The sequence below is a fragment of the Cherax quadricarinatus genome, chromosome 51 (genome assembly GCF_038502225.1).
Source record: "Cherax quadricarinatus isolate ZL_2023a chromosome 51, ASM3850222v1, whole genome shotgun sequence".
In the NCBI taxonomy this organism is placed as follows: Eukaryota; Metazoa; Arthropoda; class Malacostraca; order Decapoda; family Parastacidae; genus Cherax; species Cherax quadricarinatus.
In genome coordinates, this window is record NC_091342.1 from 30,550,129 (window position 1) to 30,571,199 (window position 21,071).

A 21,071-nucleotide genomic window follows, 5' to 3' on the forward strand; every position below is an offset into this window, starting at 1 on the left:
CCATATCAGAGCAGTTGGAATTTTTACTATAGTAAACATGTTATTTTCTACTGCCCCATTGTAAATCCTCTTAATATTTCCTTGTGTTCCACAGATGACTTTCATATGCATTTTCGTATCGTCCGCAAATGATACGAAGCTTTGACTAATGTTTACATCTATATCTGCCATGACTATTAGAAACAGTAAAAGCAGTAGGAACACGTTTTGCTAAATAACAATGGTCCAAGTCGGACCGAAACGTCGTCGTAAGCTTCTCTCTTTTATGTGCAGGTTATTTGTGTAACGTTTTGCTATTTATGATTTTTACTTCTCAAACGCTAAAAAAATCCACTACTACTATGTGTTTGATTAGTGTTCTATTTTTTCCATTGTACCAATCTGACCTCAGTTTATATGCCAAAACGTCAGCAGTCCATGTATCAAATGACGTCACAAAAACCGTGAAAACAGAATTTACATTTTGGTGATCTTTCCAAGCATCCTTAAGGGGAACGTTTCTTTGTCTTCTAATAGTAAGTTCATTTTTCACCCCTATAATCTACCTTGTCCATAATTACTATCACATTTGTTTTGTCTGTGTCTTAAGGAAACAGAGGACAATTGTGTTACAATTGTGTTGTGTAACACTATCACAACACTATCATTACTATCACTCAGGACCATGATATACACAGTGTAGACCACTGTTACCAGTAGCTACTGTCACCCAGGACCATGATACACAGTGTAGACCGGCGACTTACGTGGGATCACCTTCCAGCAGGTTTTCAGGAAGTGGAACCGTCTGAATGAGAAGTGCTGAAACTAGATCCCTCCAACCGCTGTAACACTAGGTAGGACAAGATATACTAGGACAATGATAACGTATGACCTGTGGTGTGTTAATGAGATCCGTCGCCATGAGTTGCGCCTCGACCCCAGCAACCACAACACAGCGAGCACAAGATGTGTGCTCAAAACCTTGGACTGGTCACGACGCTGGCCGGTCGGTCACCATGAGACAGTGAAGACGAGGCAATACTCACTCTCGTTGCTAGGCGAGGCCAGGAGCTATGATTCAACCCCTGCAAAAACAACTAAAGTACATAGTCGACTATTTGGCTCAGTCATCGCTGATAAGAGAAAATCGAGAACAGAGAAAACAGAAGGGAACAAAAGCTTGTAATATCCCTATTGGTCCTCCAGAAAGAACCCGAGTTCCTGGGAAAACTTGCTGATTAACTAAGTTATTATCCTGCACTGCATGCAGAGAGCACCAACAGGTTGTTGACAATATGTCACGATCTGTGATCTCAGAAACCATCACATGGTAACTCACGTAGCGTTTGTGTTTCAGAGCATGCGCACACTACCACTGCCAGTACTACTTGTCACTAACCCAGTACCAGAACTTGTTGCAAACCCAGTACCAGTGCTAGCACTTGTTACAACCTTTGATAAGTTCACAGAGTTTTTCTAATCCCAGAGCCCGGTCATGGACCAGGCTCGTCTGGTGTTTGCCTGGTCACCCAGGTTGTTTCTGCTGGTGGCCTATTAACCCACATATCCATCACAACCTAGCTGATCTGGCACCTAGTCAAGATACTTGTCCAGTTTCCTCTTGAAGACTTCCTACACTTGTCCCAGCAGTCCAGCAGTGTTTGATATCTTCTGGTAAGATGTTGAATAGTCTAGGGCCACGAATGTTGATACAGTGTTCCCTTATTGTGCCTACTGCATCCCTGCCTTTCGCTGGGTTTATTTTGCACTTCCTCCCATATGAATCATTCCAGTATGTTGCTATGGCAGTATACAAACTGGGACAAGGCCCTCGAGTACTTTTCAGGAATATATTATCCTATATCTATCTCCTCTGCTCTAGTGGGTACATATTGAAGACTAAGGCGTTCCCAGTAATTTAAATGCTTTATTGGCTCTACGCGGGCCGTAAACGATCTCTATTTGTTCCAGCGCTGATATTTTCTCCTACCCTGAACAATATTCCAAATGAGGAAGCACGAGCGATTTAAAAAGTGTCACCATTGGCAGTATTTCCCTTATTTTGAAGGGTCTCATTACTCACCCCAACATCCTCCTGGCTTGTGTTCTTTGAATTAAAGGTCATCTGACATAATTATTCAAGTCTCTCTCGTGTTCCTTTGAATTTGAAGATCCTCTTGAATTGTGTATACAGTTACAAACTCACTTGTTACAAACCCACTACCAGTGCCAGTGGTTGCTATCACTATCCCACTAGCAGTACACTTCTAAAGTGCCAACAGTAGTTGTCAGTCATCTACCAGTATCAGCAGTTGCCTTAACATGGACACTAGAAAACACTGTCAGCATCCGTGGCCAAGGACTACCCCAGCCTGCTCCCAGAAGACATTAAAAATGTTGCTGCAACAAGTGTAGAAGTTTTCAAGAGGAAACTATCACTTCAGCCAAATGCCAGATTACCCAGGCTGTGATGAATATGGAGCCAGGCCGCGAGGGTCAACGCCCTCGCGGCCTGGTTCCAGACCAGGCCTCCCAGTGGATGGTCTTATAAACCAGGTTGTTAGTGTTCTACCACACAAAGTTCAACAAGCACTACAGCCCAGCTCATCAGGCACTGACCTGAGGAACTTTTCCAGTTCATTGTTAATGACAGCCAGAGGTCCGTTACTAATCTCCTTCATGAATGAAGAATAGGCAGTGAAAACTTTTGGTCCCTTCACATTTATTGAGTTTTCCCTAAGTGTACTCAATGAACCCTTGCTTGTCTTTCGGGTATTTTGCACCGTCTGCCAAGCCTCTTACTTTTATGGGGAATTATTTGTGACTGCAGATTTAAACCAGAGTTTTCCAGGTGTAGAGTATAGTGCATCTCTTTCCCCTACCTTCCAAGGAGTACAGATCAAGGGACTTTAAACTTTCCCAGTAATTTAAGTGCTTGACAATTTATGCGAGCAGTGAAGGTTCTCTGTACATTCTCCGGGTTTGCAATTTAAACTTCCTTGAACAGAGCTGTTAGAGTACAGTAAGGAGTATCGCTAATGCCTTGAGAGCCATTGTTTTGAGGGTTCTCACCGTCTTGCCTTTCATTTTCCTTACGTCTGTGGCAGTGAGAATTTTATGATCTTTGAAGGTGAGATCTGACATAACTCCTACGTCCCTCACATTAGTCTTAACATTCTCTTGAGTGATTCGAATTTGTTTTATACTCCATTCCAATCTTTATTTCCTCAATTTTTCCATAACAAAGTAGCTAAAACTTGTCCTGTTTAGCACTATACTGTTGCCAGTGGCCTACTGGAAGACTTTGTCTCAGTTTGGAGATTAGCTGTGTTCTCAAAGAATGCCACTCTCATACACTCTACTATTCTCTGCAAAGGATACAGTACTTTTACTTATGACTGTATGTCGGGTATGAGTATGAGAAAGAGAACAGTAACCAGTACTGTGCCTTAGGGAACAGAGCTTTTTCACTATGGCAGCCACCGATTTTACTTTGTTCGCATTGGGATGCATTCGTTAGAAATTAAATATCCATTGTGGCATGCAAAGAGTACGTAACCTTCATTCGGCGCATGTACACACCCTCATTTACAGGCAATCTCCCCCAACAAGCGAACCAGGGGCTAAGGGTTGACAACGGGGCCCTGTCGTTCAATCAGTACCCAGGTTCCAGCCAATGAGAAGATGGTTTTGGCAATTGCAGAGGTGATGTGGGTACCACTCACCCGTCGGCTCTTGTCATTCCCATTCTAGAGCTGGTTGAAGCACGGTCTGCTCTCTAGTGGCTTCTATTCTGCTTTGCTTACCGTGGAGTGCACTAATACCTATTGATGTACATAGTATATATAGTGTACATATTTCTGTTTTAAATTGGTAAAGGATAATATAAGTCAAAAGTTTTTCTGTGTTTATTTTGCTTCCTTTAGACCCAGGATAACAGGCCTTTGGGACTCCTGGGTTATAATATGGGTAGCCTGTCCGAGAGCTGGAGCTGGACTTAGAGCATGGGTTGAGCCTAGGGTGACACTGGGAGCAGGAACATTGTGTAGCTTGCTGTCTGGCATTGCATTAGCTTTGCCAACACTATACAAACTTTGCATGTCAATTGCCTTGCTATGGTCAGCCTTGCTATTGTATAATCGTTCAACAGCTCGCTACTAGCTTGTTCGGTGTGCTCGCTTCGCTACGGTCAATCTTGTGTGAAGATTTTGCAGTCAGCTTTGCTATTGTGTATCCACCTTGTAAGCGTATATGCGTATTCTGCAATCGTACTGTGCATAGCTAAGTGTGTTCTGCAAATAACATGTTACGTTGGGGTATTCTGCAATCGTACTGTGCATAGCTAAGCGTGTTCTGCAAATAACATGTTACGTTGGGGTATTCTGCAATCGTACTGTGCATTACAAATAACTTATACATTGGGGTATGCCACCTAGACGAGTCAGACGTCTCGTGTCAGCATATACTTTAACTTACCTAAATTGTCCCTACAGCGTTGTTGGCAAATTGCTCGTTCCATTGGCATTGATTACGAACGCACTCTCACAGCTGCGCAACTGCATTCACTGATCACCGACAAGCTTCGGGAAGAGGAGATGGCACATCAGACTCCTCCCTCTACGGGAGCCAGGAATAAAATCCGATATTCTCACAGGAGGAAGAGGATACATCATTGGAGCAAAAACGTCAGTCTAGTGTTGCAGGGTTGTCTCAAGGCGAATCAGCTGTGTTGGCACTTGAGCTGGCAAAAATCAATCTTGAGCAGACTAGGGAACAGAGGGCATTTGCCAAGGAAGAGTTTGATAGGGAAAAAGAAAGAAGGCGGTTTTCGCAACTTATAAATGACTTATTTACAGAAAGCAGTACAGCTAGTTCCCCGCTTCAATGAGGCCGAACCAGAACAATTTTTCGAAGCTTTCGAAAATCAGGCCTTGAGGTGGCCAGAGCAGCATTGGGCATCGTTGGTTCACACAGCATAGTTTGATAAGGCACAGGAATTTACGTAAGTGTTAAATGACACTGATTTTTCCGATTATAAAGTAGTGAAGACCAGTTTTGGGAGCATATACATGTATCCCAGCTAAATACAGAAAGATCTTTAAGTTAGGCAGACGACAGCTTGGTCAGTCCCTGGTTGATTTTGTGCGACAGCAGACCAAAGCTTTTACCAGCTGGTATAAAGCAAGTGGTATTGCTACCTTCGATGATCTTGTGCAGCTTATTATGGTTGACAACCTGCTGGAGTCTGTGAGACCAAAGGTTAGAGTCTTTCTGCAGGACCGTGACTTAACCATTGCATTGGAGGCAGCCAGGTTGGCTGATACCTTTGAAACTAACCGCTCCTTGTCTGAGCGGTCCCATCTCTCTTTTCAACAGCCTGGCATGAGCAGAGATTGTCAACCTTGGAGGATGAAGTGCCAGCCGGAGGGAGAACGTCTATGTCAGCCAACTAAGTCACCTGGTGAGCCATGCTTCTCAACTTGTGGTCCACCTGGTGAGAGAGAAACCACTCAACATGGTGTAACTCGACAACAGTATCCAGAGAGACACCAGTTGCAATATGAGCAGGGAGTAAAGGGCAAGCCTGTCGTCTGCTTCCTCTGTAACAAAGTAGGTCACATCCATCCCAACTGCCCCCACAAACCCCAACCTATTGAGAAAATCTATAATATCCCTAGTAACATGTCCCTGAAAGAAGTAGAGAAAGGGATGGCCCCTTATTACTGTCAGTCTTATTTCCCTTCAGGAAAACTCAAAAACAACTGAAGTCAGAACCTTTAGAGATACTGGAGCATATTGCTCACTTATAAGAGAGGGAATATCACCCCTTTCAAAGAACACCTCCTTAAATTCCTCTGTTTTGTTGGAAGCATTTGGAGGAGCTATATATTCTGTCCCCTTGCATAGAATTTATGTACAGTGCAAATATTACACTGGATACTTGACTGTGGGTGTATCCGAGGGATTCCCCATCAAAGATGCCATGTTATTACTGGGTAATAACATTACCACTGCTAGTGTTATGTCCTGAACCCATAATGATTAATTCTTATGGATAGAGTAGATACCCTGAAGCAATTCCCATGTGCAGTATTAATACTAAAGCTATTCTCAAAGCTTAAACCAGATTTATTTCTTGTTTTGGCATTCCTAAAACTATTCAAAGTGATCAAGGTACTAACTTCACTGTCAAAGCATTTAGGGAAGCATTAATTAGGTTAGGGATAATCCACAACTTATCCACTGCCTATCATCCTCAGTCTCAAGGCACCTTGGAAAGATTCCATCAGACGTTAAAAACCATGATGAGAACTTTTTGCATGCATTTTCCTACAGACTGGGATGAATCACTACCTTTGTTGCCGTTTTCAATAAGAGAAACTGTGCAGGAGTCTACCAGGTATAGTCTGTTTGAGCTGATCTTTGGGCACAATGTACGAGGTCCTCTTCGAGTGCTCAAAGAAGGATGGATGGGAGAAGACGTTAACTCCACACTCTACAACCTGTCTTCAAGGTTGCAGGTGGCATGTCAATTAGCCAAGGCTAACCTAAAGGCAGCTCAAAATAAGATGAAACAGGTATGATAGAAATGCACAATTCCACTCCTTCCATCCAGGAGACAAGGTGTTGGTGCAAGAGCCTATACCTGGCCACACCTTGAAAGCTAAATTTACGGGACCTATGCAAATTGTAAGTAAATTATCTGATGTAAATTATGTGGTAGCTCCCCTTGATAAGACCTCAAAAACTAAAACTTACCACATTAATCAATTAAAATTTTTTCATACACCAGATAAAGTTCCAGTAATGACTCTGTCCTCTACCTCTGAGGACGACTAACTCTTTGCACTATTTCTGAAATTAATGTCAAACTTCCAAACTATATCCCCCTGATGATAAATTAGACACGTGTGCAACTCTTGGGTATCTTTATTGAGGAAACGTGTCTAATTTATCAACATGTCGGTTCTCTGAACCATTCATCTACAAATATGTCCCCCTCAAGGACCCTAGCGCTTTAATGGTGGGGATATCTAAAACTCAAGAAACAAGTTTAGCTGCGCTTCTGCAGTCTTACCCTGATATTTTTTCGGATGTGCCGAAAAAATGTACTTTAGGTTATCATGATGTAGATGTGGGAAACTCTAAACCTATTAAACTCTCCCCCTACAGAGCTAATCCTGAAAAGCAGAAGCTACTTCAGCAGGAGGTAGAATTTCTGTTAGGGCATGGGTTAGTGGAGGAGTCATCTAGTCCATGGGCTTCACCATACATCCTTGTTAAAAAGGCTGATGGAGGTTTTCGTATGTGTACAGACTACCCTAAGGTGAATGAGGTCACAATCACAGATGCTTACCCTCTTCCTCGTCTGCATGACGTAATCGACTTTGTGGGTAAGGCTACTTTTGTGTCCAAGTTAGATCTCCTTAAAGGTTACTATCAGGTACCTTTGATGGATAAGGTGAAGGAAATCTCTGCCTTCGTAATTCCAGGAGGTCATTATCAATATACAGTTACCCCCTTCGGAAAGAAAAACTTCCCCTCTTCATTCCAGAGACTCATCCATCAGGCTATTAAAGGACTTGAAGGCACGACAGCATACCTGGATGATATTGTAGTGGTGTCTGATACTTGGGATCAACACCTATTTAGACTTAAGGCTCTCTGAGACCTTTCAGAGTTCCCATTTAACTGTTAATTTATCTAAGTCTTCCTTTGGCCAGGCCAATGTTACTTTTCTAGGCCATGAAGTAGGTAGTGGTAAAGTTGCTCCTAAATTTGCTAAAGTTCTTGCCATTAAAGATTATCCAGTTCCACATGATAGGAAATCTCTTCGTTTCCTAGGCATGATAAGATTTTACAGAAGATTGTGTAAGAATTTCTCAGATATTGTAGCCCCTCCTACCTCTCTTACCAGTCACAAAGTTCCCTTTAATTGGACCCTAGTGTGTCAAGGTGCTTTTGATAAAGCAAAAAGATTATGTACTGCACCCATTCTTTTGTATCCAGACTTCTCCAAACCTTTCTCATTACAGGTTGATGCTTGTGAGTCTGGGGTTGGGGCAGTACTGTTGCAAAACGGGGACGAGGAGTTGCAGCCTGTAGCCTTCTTCTCTGCCAAGTTCCAGCTGCATCAGAGGGCTTACTCTACCATTTAAAAAGAAGCCCTCGCACTGGTACTGGCTTTGGAGCACTTCGAGGTTTACGTGGGCCAGACTTCGCAGGTGGTTACTGTCTACAGTGATCACAACTCTCTAGTATATCGCCAAGCCATGAAGAACCCCAATATGAGGCTCATGAGATGGAGTCTACGACTGCAACCTACTCTCTCAGAATATTACACATTGCCAGCAAAGAAAATATGTTGGCAGACTCTTTATCTAGAGTCTAACAAAGTTACTCTATATTATAATTATAATTATATATTAGGTTAGGATGTGTTAGGTTACCTGTGGTAACCCTTTTCAAGCTCTTTTTTTTATCCCCTGGTGTGTTTTTTTTTTTTTAGTGAGGGGATGCGGGCTACCTTCCACCCGTGTCTTGGACCTATGTTAGCCTGACTGTCTGCTGTCTAGCTCTGAGTTTAGGGTTTGGCTTTTTGTCACGAAAAAAGCTGAGCTCTAAGAGTTGGATGGTTGAGAGAAAGGCGGTCCCATTATTTGGTGCCATGGCGGCACGGTAACCACTGGGAGGTGGGAGCCTAATCCTGAGCCCTCTCGGGGTGGGGGTGCGGCATGCAAAGAGTATGTAACCTTTATTTGGCGCATGTACACACCCTCATTTACAGGCTATCTCCCCCAACCAGCAAGCCAGGGGCTAAGGGTTGATGATGGGGCCCCATTGTTCAATCAGTACCCAGGTTCCAGCCAATGAGAAGATGGTTTTGGCAATCACAGAGGTGATGTGGGTACCACTCACCCGTCGGCCCTTGTCATTCCCATTCTAGAACTGGTTGAAGCACAGTCTGCTCTCTAGTGGCTTCTATTCTGCTTTGCTTACCGTGGAGTGCACTAATACCTATTGTTGTACATAGTGTATATAGTGTACATACTTCTGTTCTAAATTGGTGAAGGATAATACAAGTCAAAAGTTTTTCTGCTGTTTATTTTGCTCCCCTTACACCCAGGATAACAGGCCTTTGGGACTCCTGGGTTGTAATATCCATCTACCCACTTTTCCAGTTATTTTTTTTTTGCACACATTTTGTGAGTTATTACACTATGGTCACACTTGCCAAAGGCTTTTGCAAAGTCAGTGAAAACTACATTTACATGTTGCCTGCTTTCTTCCAATACATCCAAGACCATGTCATAATGGTCAAGCAATTATGAGAGGCAGGAGCGACCCACTCTAAACCCAAGCTGCCCTGGGCTGTGCGATTCTTGAAACTCCATTTGATTAGCAATCTTGCTTAACATCCTCTTAAGGATTCTGATAATGTGGAACGTCAGCATTATCAGTCTATAGTTTTTTCTTTTTTTTAGGGGTGGGAGTGGGGCTATGTCCGTAGTTTTTAAGGAGTGGATGTATCTTGTGTCCAGGTGCCTCCTCCACAGAATCCTGACCGCACGAGATAGTGGTTTATTGAAGTTGTCGATGAATATAGAGTTGTATGACTCAGGGCCTGAGAGAGTGTGGGGGCCAGCAAACAATGGCTTTCTCGAAGCAAGGTTGGGTTATAATTATGTCAGAAATAATGAGGATGTCTCATCCATTAAAGACTCACTTGAATTGTCAGTCCTTAGACTGATTAATGACTCGCTGAACACAGTCATATTGCAACCTTAATATTTAATTCATTTCTTCGTTATCAGTGAAGGTTCCATCTATTATTGAAAATGGTGTAAAATACCGACACGTTGAAGATTAAGACGCATGTGCAACACTTGAGTATATTTATTCATACCCAACTGTTCTACATGTGTTTTTATCTTCAGGTTCCATCTGCTATAAATAAATACCCAATACTGGATGTGGATTTTGCACTGGATCTTGCATACAAAAAACTATTAAGGATTTCTTTCAATTTTATTACTTTTTTGTTTCCTCTTTCTCTTGTATGATACATTCAGTTTGAGCTCAATATTTTCCATTTTTCTAGCTGGTGCTTCTTTTCGTTCTTCTAAAAGTCTACAGCCATTGAGTTCTACAATTCTTCGTCTTCGTCTGTAAAGGGAGCGTCTATCTCTACTTGCATTTTCCTTAATGGTAGACATCTGGAACATAGTTCTAGTACCACTGAGCTCATCCTCTCCAGATAATGGTTCAAATCCATGTCAACAACGTCATGATTTATTTGCTCCCAGTTAATGTTTTAACTGTTGAAATTGAATTTGCTGAACACATCCTCGTGACTGTTAGTATCTTGCTCCTGAAGACTAGTGTGTATGGGGGGTTTGACCCTCGATTAAGTTGTGGTCTGAATTAATTGTTTTGGTGCCATTATGTTCAGTGCCAGATCATTGCTTGTGGCTGTAAGGTTAAAAGTATTTTCTAGTATGGCTAGTTCCATTATTTGCTGGTTGAAGGCGTATATATCGCAGTCTTAATAGCTCGACTATTCACCTGGGATTTTTTCTATTAGTGCCACATACCTTTATTTTAGATAAATTAATATTGCTAAGCAACAAGATATTTGGGACCGGGGTTGAAAGATTTTTAAGACCAGTATTCAATTTCAATGGTTGATCTATGAACTAATGGAAAGTTGGATCTGGCAGTTTATAACAGTCAATAACTAGATTCTCATATTGAATATTTTTACTCAGAAAACATCATTTGTGCTAAGTAACTGATATGTGACCTAGATGACCATTGGACAACGTGACGTGTCACCTTGAACACCTGACCACGTGACATGTCACTTTGAACACCAGACTACGTGACTTGTTACCTTGAGCACCAATCCACGTGGCGTGTTGCCTGGGCGACCAGCAGACCACGTTACGTCTCACCCTGGTGACCACCAGACCACGCGACGTCTCATCCTGGTGACCAGACCACGTGACGTGTCACTCTGGTGACCACCAGATCACGTGACGTGTCACCCTCGTGACCACCAGATCACGTGACGTGTCACTCTGGTGACCACCAGATCACGTGACGTGTCACTCTGGTGACCACCAGATCACGTGACGTGTCACCCTGGTGACCACCAGATCACGTGACGTGTCACCTGCATAACCATCACGTCACGTGTCACCTGCGTGACCACACCACGTCACGTGTCACCTGCGTAACCACACCACGTCACGTGTCACCTGCGTGACCACACCACGTCACGTGTCACCTGCGTAACCACACCACGTCACGTGTCACCTGCGTAACCACACCACGTCACGTGTCACCTGCGTGACCCCCACCACGTCACGTGTCACCTGCGTGACCCCCACCACGTCACGTGTCACCTGCGTGACCCCCACCACGTCAAAACACAATTGTTAAGTTATACCATGAATTAAGGAAAGATCCTGGACTTCACCTTACGAAACAAAACAAATGCGATAGTAATTATGGACAAGGTAGATTATAGTGGAAAATTATTAGAAGAGAGGGGAACTTAGGTGCCTCTTAAGTTTTATTTGTGTGCAGGAACATTTGTGCATGTAGGAAATTAGTAAACAAATAAAACTTGGAATTATCAGACTCCATGACGTAACTGGAGAATGAATCGTCTGATCGCCTTCAAATTTTCACCAATGTTGTGGTTTCATAAACACCAGGTTTATGCTGAAATTTTTATTGAATACTGATAAACTTTTTTACTCGTAAACTAACGAATTCATCTTGTGTTTGTCTTCAGAATTGTATTGAATGATAACTCAAGTTATCATTCAATATAATTTAAATTTTACTGTAATAGTTAAAACTGGAACCGTTGAATTAAATCAATTTGGTGTCCCGTAGCTCGATTGGTAGCGCACTCGTCTCACACACTGAGGTCCGGAGGTCGATTCCCGGTACGGGTGGAAACATTAGGATGTGTTTCCATAAGACACCTGCTGTCAATGTACACTTATCAGTAAAACAGGTACCTGGGTATTAGTGGACTGGTGTGGGTCGCATCCTGGGACAAAAGTGACCTAATTTGCCGGAAATGCTCTGCGTAAGTTTAGATTTAGAAAGGACATAGGAAAGTATTGGTTTGGAAATAGGGTAGTTGATGAGTGGAACAGTCTACCTAGTTGGGTTATTGAGGCTGGGACTTTGGGTAGTTTCAAATCTAGGTTGGATAAGTACATGAGTGGGAGGGGTTGGATTTGAGTGGGACTTTCACATCAGAGCTTATTTCTTGGGTGGCATTGAAAATTGGGTTGGGCAAATGTTTTGTTAGTGGGATGAATTGTAAAGGACCTGCCTAGTATGGGCCAACAGGCCTCCTGCAGTGTTCCTCCTTTCTTATGTTCTTATGTTCTTATGTTCATAACAAGGGATTTTCTATATAGTAGTACGTCATTGATGTCAGCTAGGACTGTATACACTGTACATGTACTTGTAGAAATAAAGATATTATTATTATTTTTACTGAAGAATGCCTTTTCTGATAGCCTTCAAACTTTTACCATTAGTATGCTTTATTAAAACAGCTTAATGAGTAAATTTCTGTTTGCCTATTAAGTAATTTGTTTCCTGTGTAATAACTAGCGAATGTCTCTCGCGATCAGCTTCAAACCCTAAATGGTGGTGCTGTCTGGCTACCAATTACCCATTTTTTATCTTGCCAATTTTATCAAATTAATTTTTTCAGAAAATCAAAATATTTTTTTCTTAAGAGTACTGTATAGAATTTTAAACAGAATATAAATGTGAAAAATAAACTGGGGAAAGAAATAAAAATATGTAGATTTATAGCGTTTATAAAGATGGCGACTGGGGGGGGAGGGGGGCTCATATTTTTAGAAACATTTTTAGTAACATTTTAGTTTACTACATCACAAATTTTCGTTTATTACCCCCCCCCAAAAAAAAAAAATCATTCAATCGGCTTCAAATTTGTGTAATGAATTCTGGGTAAGATTCATGGTTTATTTGCAATCGTGTCATTACGATTTCTTGAGTCGAGTCAATTCATGGTACTGTTTGCACACACTTTACACACACACACACACAGTTTGCGTGCCCCCACCCACACAGTGCACGCACGCGCGCACACAGCGCACGCACGCGCGCACACAGCGCACGCACGCGCACACACACGCACGCACGCGCACACACACGCACGCACGCGCACACACACACACGCACGCACACACACACACACACACACACACACACACACACACACACACACACCGTAATTCCCATAATTTTGTTTGCGTGATTACTGGAAAATACTCCCTTGATCTTGGCGAGAGGCTCTGATCCAAGAAAATGGATTTCTCTTCCCCTGCTTGAATCGAATTAAGAGAACTCCCGTTTTACAGGCGCTATGTGGCCCCGACGGGTTTAGCACTCTGATTAAACAAGTCTCAACGGCCTTAATTTTCACTGGCTGATGCATCATATGAAATGGCCGACACAAATTTTGCTGGATTCTGTGTAATAACTGCAAAGTGGATTTTGTGGTCAGATTTAAATGTTTTGTGTTGATGTGTTTTGCTCGAGGTAAACACTGTGTTGATGTTAACTTGTGTAAGTTATGTGACGATTTTATTAATCAACTCTGTTTATGTGAAATAATTAGAGAATGTTTCTTCTGATCAGAAGTAAGTCACAGTGTTTGATTATTTGTTTACCTCTAAAGTTAAATCAACTTAATGTTGTGTATAACCTGTGTGCCCTCAACATCATTCTTAAACATTTCTATGTTATGTACATTACTATCCTTACATTAAACTTGTCTTTATAAATGGTCAATCTTTCTTAGAGAGAAGTTTGGAATTGATTTTAGCCATCGTGGGTCCTAATTCGCTACTGAGTTACCTATTTAAGGTTCAACCTGCTGGCACTGTGCCTGCACTGTTGCCACAGGTACAAGAGTCATTTTCCTGAGAAGAGTAAGACTAAGACAACCGCAACTCTTAAGAGGCATGTAAATTCCCCCGTTCATTTTTTCACTATAATCTACCTTGTCCATAATTACTATCACATTTGCTTTGTCTGTTTCGTAAGGTGAAGTCCAGGATCTTTCCTTAATTCATGGTATAACTTAACAAATCTTTGAGAACAGTTGTGTTGCAGAGGTCTGAGACCTCTGCAACACAATTAAGTTGTACAATGAATTAAGGAAAGATCCTAGATTTCACCTTACGAAACAAAGCAAATTCGATAGTAATTATGGACAAGGTAGATTATAGTGTAAAAATGAACACGTTATTAGAAGACTAGGAAAGTTACGCATCTCTTAAGCAGCGGATAACTGAAATTCTGGTGAATTAGGCAATAATTTCTGAGTGTCTCATCAAATTCACTTCCAGCCTTCCATGATCATAATGTGATAATTCAACTTCTGAGCGGCTTCAAGCTTCATGTGCTGGTATATTTTAGAATATTGGTCTCTAGTCTCTTCAAGAGTTTTGAATTAGATTTGATTTACAATTTTACTGAAATTTATATATTATTTTTCATAAGATGACTTGTGACTGACTCTTCTAATTCCCTTCAGATCTTCAACACTAATATTTAACCATGTTATCAACTTATGCCGCACTCTGCACTATTCCAGTCGCATGGATCGACGCACAAGTGACTGGGGTTATGGAACACGGGGATACCTTCCTAGGATCCCGTAGCAATCGCAATACTTCCAGTATTTTAAATAACAATACCGTGTTGAAACAAGCTCTGAATGCAATGTTACTCTTGACAACGTACACAGTATTACATTCACTGCCTCACCGTTCACTGTTATACATCAAGTTATTTCTGTAGGAAAATACTTTATAATTAGCCGCCTGGACCAATCATTACTATGTTTAACATCTTATTACTTTAAAACGAGTTCTTCAGATTTATTATTACTGCCAGTATGCAGGTGTGCCTGATGTGAGGAGTTATTAACCCCAGATCAACCAGGCTGTTGGTGCTCGCACGTACGTAATTGTGACCAGACCACATGTGGTGTCACCCTGGTGACCACATGCGGTGTCACCCTGGTGACCACATGCGGTGTCACCCTGGTGACCACATGCGGTGTCACCCTGGTGACCACATGCGGTGTCACCCTGGTGACCACATGCGGTGTCACCCTGGTGACCACATGCGGTGTCACCCTGGTGACCACATGCGGTGTCACCCTGGTGACCACATGCGGTGTCACCCTGGTGACCACATGCGGTGTCACCCTGGTGACCACATGCGGTGTCACCCTGGTGACCACATGCGGTGTCGCCCTGGTGACAACATGCGGTGCCGCCCTGGTGACCACATGCGGTGCCGCCCTGGTGACCACATGTGGTGCCGCCCTGGTGACCACATGTGGTGCCGCCCTGGTGACCACATGTGGTGCCGCCCTGGTGACCACATGTGGTGTCGCCCTGGTGACCACATGTGGTGTCGCCCTGGTGACCACATGTGGTGTCGCCCTGGTGACCACATGTGGTGTCGCCCTGGTGACCACATGTGGTGTCGCCCTGGTGACCACATGTGGTGTCACCCTGGTGACCACATGTGGTGTCACCCTGGTGACCACATGTGGTGTCACCCTGGTGACCACATGTGGTGTCACCCTGGTGACCACATGTGGTGTCACCCTGGTGACCACATGTGGTGTCACCCTGGTGACCACATGTGGTGTCACCCTGGTGACCCCATGTGGTGTCACCCTGGTGACCACATGTGGTGTCACCCTGGTGACCACATGTGGTGTCACCCTCGTGACCACATGTGGTGTCACCCTCGTGACCACATGTGGTGTCACCCTGGTGACATGTGTAACCCTGGTGGCCACATGTGGTGTCACCCTGGTGACATGTGGTGTAACCCTGGTGGCCACATGTGGTGTCACCCTGGTGGCCACATGTGGTGTCACCCTGGTGGCCACATGTGGTGTCACCCTGGTGACCACATGTGGTGTCACCCTGAAAACATGTGGTGTCACCCTGATCACATGTGGTGTCACCCTGGTGACATGTGGTGTCACCCTGATCACATGTGGTGTCACCCTGGTGACCACATGTGTCACCCTGGTGATCACATGTGGTGTCACCCTGGTGATCACATGTGGTGTCACCCTGGTGATCACATGTGGTGTCACCCTAGTGATCACATGTGGTATCACCCTGGTGACCACATGTGGTGTCACCCTGGTGATCACATGTGGTGTCACCCTGGTGATCACATGTGGTGTCACCCTGGTGATCACATGTGGTGTCACCCTGATCACATGTGGTGTCACCCTGATCACATGTGGTGTCACCCTGGTGATCACATGTGGTGTCACCCTGGTGATCACATGTGGTGTCACCCTGGTGATCACATGTGGTGTCACCCTGATCACATGTGGTGTCACCCTGATCACATGTGGTGTCACCCTGATCACATGTGGTGTCACCCTGGTGATCACATGTGGTGTCACCCTAGTGATCACATGTGGTGTCACCCTGGTGATCACATGTGGTGTCACCCTGGTGACCACATGTGGTATCACCCTGGTGACCACATGTGGTGTCACCCTGGTGATCACATGTGGTGTCACCCTGGTGATCACATGTGGTGTCACCCTGATCACATGTGGTGTCACCCTGATCACATGTGGTGTCACCCTGGTGATCACATGTGGTGTCACCCTGGTGATCACATGTGGTGTCACCCTGGTGATCACATGTGGCGTCACCCTGGTCACATGTGGTGTCACCCTGATCACATGTGGTGTCACCCTGGTGACCACATGTGGTGTCACCCTGGTGACCACATGTGGTGTCACCCTGGTGATCAATGTGGTGTCACCCTGGTGATCACATGTGGTGTCACCCTGATCACATGTGGTGTCACCCTGGTGATCACATGTGGTGTCACCCTGGTGATCACATGTGGTGTCACCCTGATCACATGTGGTGTCACCCTGGTGATCACATGTGGTGTCACCCTGATCACATGTGGTGTCACCCTGGTGATCACATGTGGTGTCACCCTGGTGATCACATGTGGTGTCACCCTGGTGACCACATGTGGTGTCACCCTGGTGACCACATGTGTCACCCTGGTGATCACATGTGGTGTCACCCTGGTGATCACATGTGGTGTCACCCTGGTGATCACATGTGGTGTCACCCTGGTGACCACATGTGGTATCACCCTGGTGACCACACGTGGTGTCACCCTGGTGATCACACGTGGTGTCACCCTGGTGATCACACGTGGTGTCACCCTGGTGATCACACGTGGTGTCACCCTGGTGATCACACGTGGTGTCACCCTGATCACACGTGGTGTCACCCTGGTGATCACACGTGGTGTCACCCTGGTGATCACACGTGGTGTCACCCTGGTGATCACACGTGGTGTCACCCTGGTGATCACACGTGGTATCACCCTGGTGATCACACGTGGTATCACCCTGGTGATCACACGTGGTATCACCCTGGTGACCACACGTGGTGTCACCCTGGTGACCACACGTGGTGTCACCCTGGTGATCACATGTGGTGTCACCCTGATCACATGTGGTGTCACCCTGATCACATGTGGTGTTACTCTGGTGATCACATGTGGTGTCACCCTGGTGATCACATGTGGTGTCACCCTGGTGATCACATGTGGTGTCACCCTGATCACATGTGGTGTCACCCTGGTGATCACATGTGGTGTCACCCTGGTGATCACATGTGGTGTCACCCTGGTGATCACATGTGGTGTCACCCTGGTGATCACATGTGGTGTCACCCTGGTGATCACATGTGGTGTCACCCTGGTGATCACATGTGGTGTCACCCTGGTGATCACATGTGGTGTCACCCTGGTGATCACATGTGGTGTCACCCTGGTGATCACATGTGGTGTCACCCTGGTGATCACATGTGGTGTCACCCTGGTGATCACATGTGGTGTCACCCTGGTGATCACATGTGGTGTCACCCTGGTGATCACATGTGGTGTCACCCTGGTGATCACATGTGGTGTCACCCTGGTGATCACATGTGGTGTCACCCTGGTGATCACATGTGGTGTCACCCTGGTGATCACATGTGGTGTCACCCTGATCACATGTGGTGTCACCCTGGTGATCACATGTGGTGTCACCCTAGTGATCACATGTGGTGTCACCCTGGTGATCACATGTGGTGTCACCCTGGTGACCACATGTGGTATCACCCTGGTGACCACATGTGGTGTCACCCTGGTGATCACATGTGGTGTCACCCTGGTGATCACATGTGGTGTCACCCTGATCACATGTGGTGTCACCCTGATCACATGTGGTGTCACCCTGATCACATGTGGTGTCACCCTGGTGATCACATGTGGTGTCACCCTGGTGATCACATGTGGTGTCACCCTGGTGATCACATGTGGCGTCACCCTGGTCACATGTGGTGTCACCCTGATCACATGTGGTGTCACCCTGGTGACCACATGTGGTGTCACCCTGGTGATCAATGTGGTGTCACCCTGGTGATCAATGTGGTGTCACCCTGGTGATCACATGTGGTGTCACCCTGGTGATCACATGTGGTGTCACCCTGATCACATGTGGTGTCACCCTGGTGATCACATGTGGTGTCACCCTGGTGATCACATGTGGTGTCACCCTGATCACATGTGGTGTCACCCTGGTGATCACATGTGGTGTCACCCTGGTGATCACATGTGGTGTCACCCTGGTGACCACATGTGTCACCCTGGTGATCACATGTGGTGTCACCCTGGTGATCACATGTGGTGTCACCCTGGTGATCACATGTGGTGTCACCCTGGTGATCACATGTGGTGTCACCCTGGTGACCACACGTGGTGTCACCCTGGTGACCACACGTGGTGTCACCCTGGTGATCACACGTGGTGTCACCCTGATCACACGTGGTGTCACCCTGGTGATCACACGTGGTGTCACCCTGATCACACGTGGTGTCACCCTGGTGATCACACGTGGTGTCACCCTGATCACACGTGGTGTCACCCTGGTGATCACACGTGGTGTCACCCTGGTGATCACACGTGGTGTCACCCTGGTGATCACACGTGGTGTCAACCTGGTGATCACACGTGGTGTCACCCTGATCACACGTGGTGTCACCCTGGTGATCACACGTGGTATCACCCTGGTGATCACACGTGGTATCACCCTGGTGACCACACGTGGTGTCACCCTGGTGACCACACGTGGTGTCACCCTGGTGATCACATGTGGTGTCACCCTGGTGATCACACGTGGTGTCACCCTGATCACATGTGGTGTCACCCTGATCACATGTGGTGTCACTCTGGTGATCACATGTGGTGTCACCCTGGTGATCACATGTGGTGTCACCCTGGTGATCACATGTGGTGTCACCCTGGTGATCACATGTGGTGTCACCCTGGTGATCACATGTGGTGTCACCCTGGTGATCACATGTGGTGTCACCCTGGTGATCACATGTGGTGTCACCCTGGTGATCACATGTGGTGTCACCCTGGTGATCACATGTGTCACCCTGGTGATCACATGTGGTGTCACCCTGGTGATCACATGTGGTGTCACCCTGGTGATCACATGTGGTGTCACCCTGTTGATCACATGTGGTGTCACCCTGGTGATCACATGTGGTGTCACCCTGGTGATCACATGTGGTGTCACCCTGGTGATCACATGTGGTGTCACCCTGGTGATCACATGTGGTGTCACCCTGGTGATCACATGTGGTGTCACCCTGGTGATCACATGTGGTGTCACCCTGGTGATCACATGTGGTGTCACCCTGGTGATCACATGTGGTGTCACCCTGGTGATCACATGTGGTGTCACCCTGGTGATCACATGTGGTGTCACCCTGGTGATCACATGTGGTGTCACCCTGGTGATCACATGTGGTGTCACCCTGGTGATCACATGTGGTGTCACCCTGGTGATCACATGTGGTGTCACCCTGGTGATCACATGTGGTGTCACCCTGGTGATCACATGTGGTGTCACCCTGGTGATCACATGTGGTGTCACCCTGGTGATCACATGTGGTGTCACCCTGGTGATTACATGTGGTGTCACCCTGGTGATTACATGTGGTGTCACCCTGATCACATGTGGTGTCACCCTGGTGATCACATGTTATCACCCTGGTGACCACATGTGGTATCACCCTGGTGATCACATGTGGTGTCACCCTGGTGATCACATGTGGTGTCACCCTGGTGATCACATGTGGTGTCACCCTGGTGATCACATGTGGTGTCACCCTGGTGACCACATGTGGTACCACCCTGGTGACAACCTGCAGCAGAAATGCTGCTAGTTCTTACTCAGGAACAAATGCAGTATAATGCCTTTATTCACTGGCTACGTTTCGCCCACACAGTGGACTTTACTTACACACTCATCTACCTGACCAGAGAATACATGAGTATATACAGTGTTGAGAGTCACGTGGAGAATATTGGGAGGGTTGGATCTGAGACTGACCTGCAGGTCCGTCCCAGGTAGATCTGACTGTCACTTGATAAAGTCCACAGTGTGGGCGAAACGTAGTCAAGAAAAGATCACATTATACTGCACTTGTGTCTATTTTTTCACTGTGTCAGTATTTTATACCATTTGTGGAGAAATTTTCTCCAGGAGGGGGGGTATCAGCCCCCTTCAGTCCTTCAGCCCCTTTCAGCCCTGAGGGGCCCAGCCCTCTCAGAAGGGGCAAATATCTTGTTTACTGCTACAGCGAGTAATTGACCCCAGATGCAGTAACAGTATGTGACGTGGCTCGACGCTCAGTGCGGTCCTGTGTTGCAAAGTGTAGCTTAATAAAAGACGGTTCATCTCTTACCATAGCAGGACAATTAAGGAAAATCCTGCTCCCACTTTATTACCATAGTAAAGATAGTGGACATTGTTGTCTATGCTTAAGACAGCAAGAATCAAACATTCTGCTTTGCTTCATCGAGGAAGTGGCAAGGAAGCAAAAGTACTAGGTCAGCTTTTCCTTTGTGCTAGGGGAGTAACGGCGTGGGGTGCTGTGGCGTCT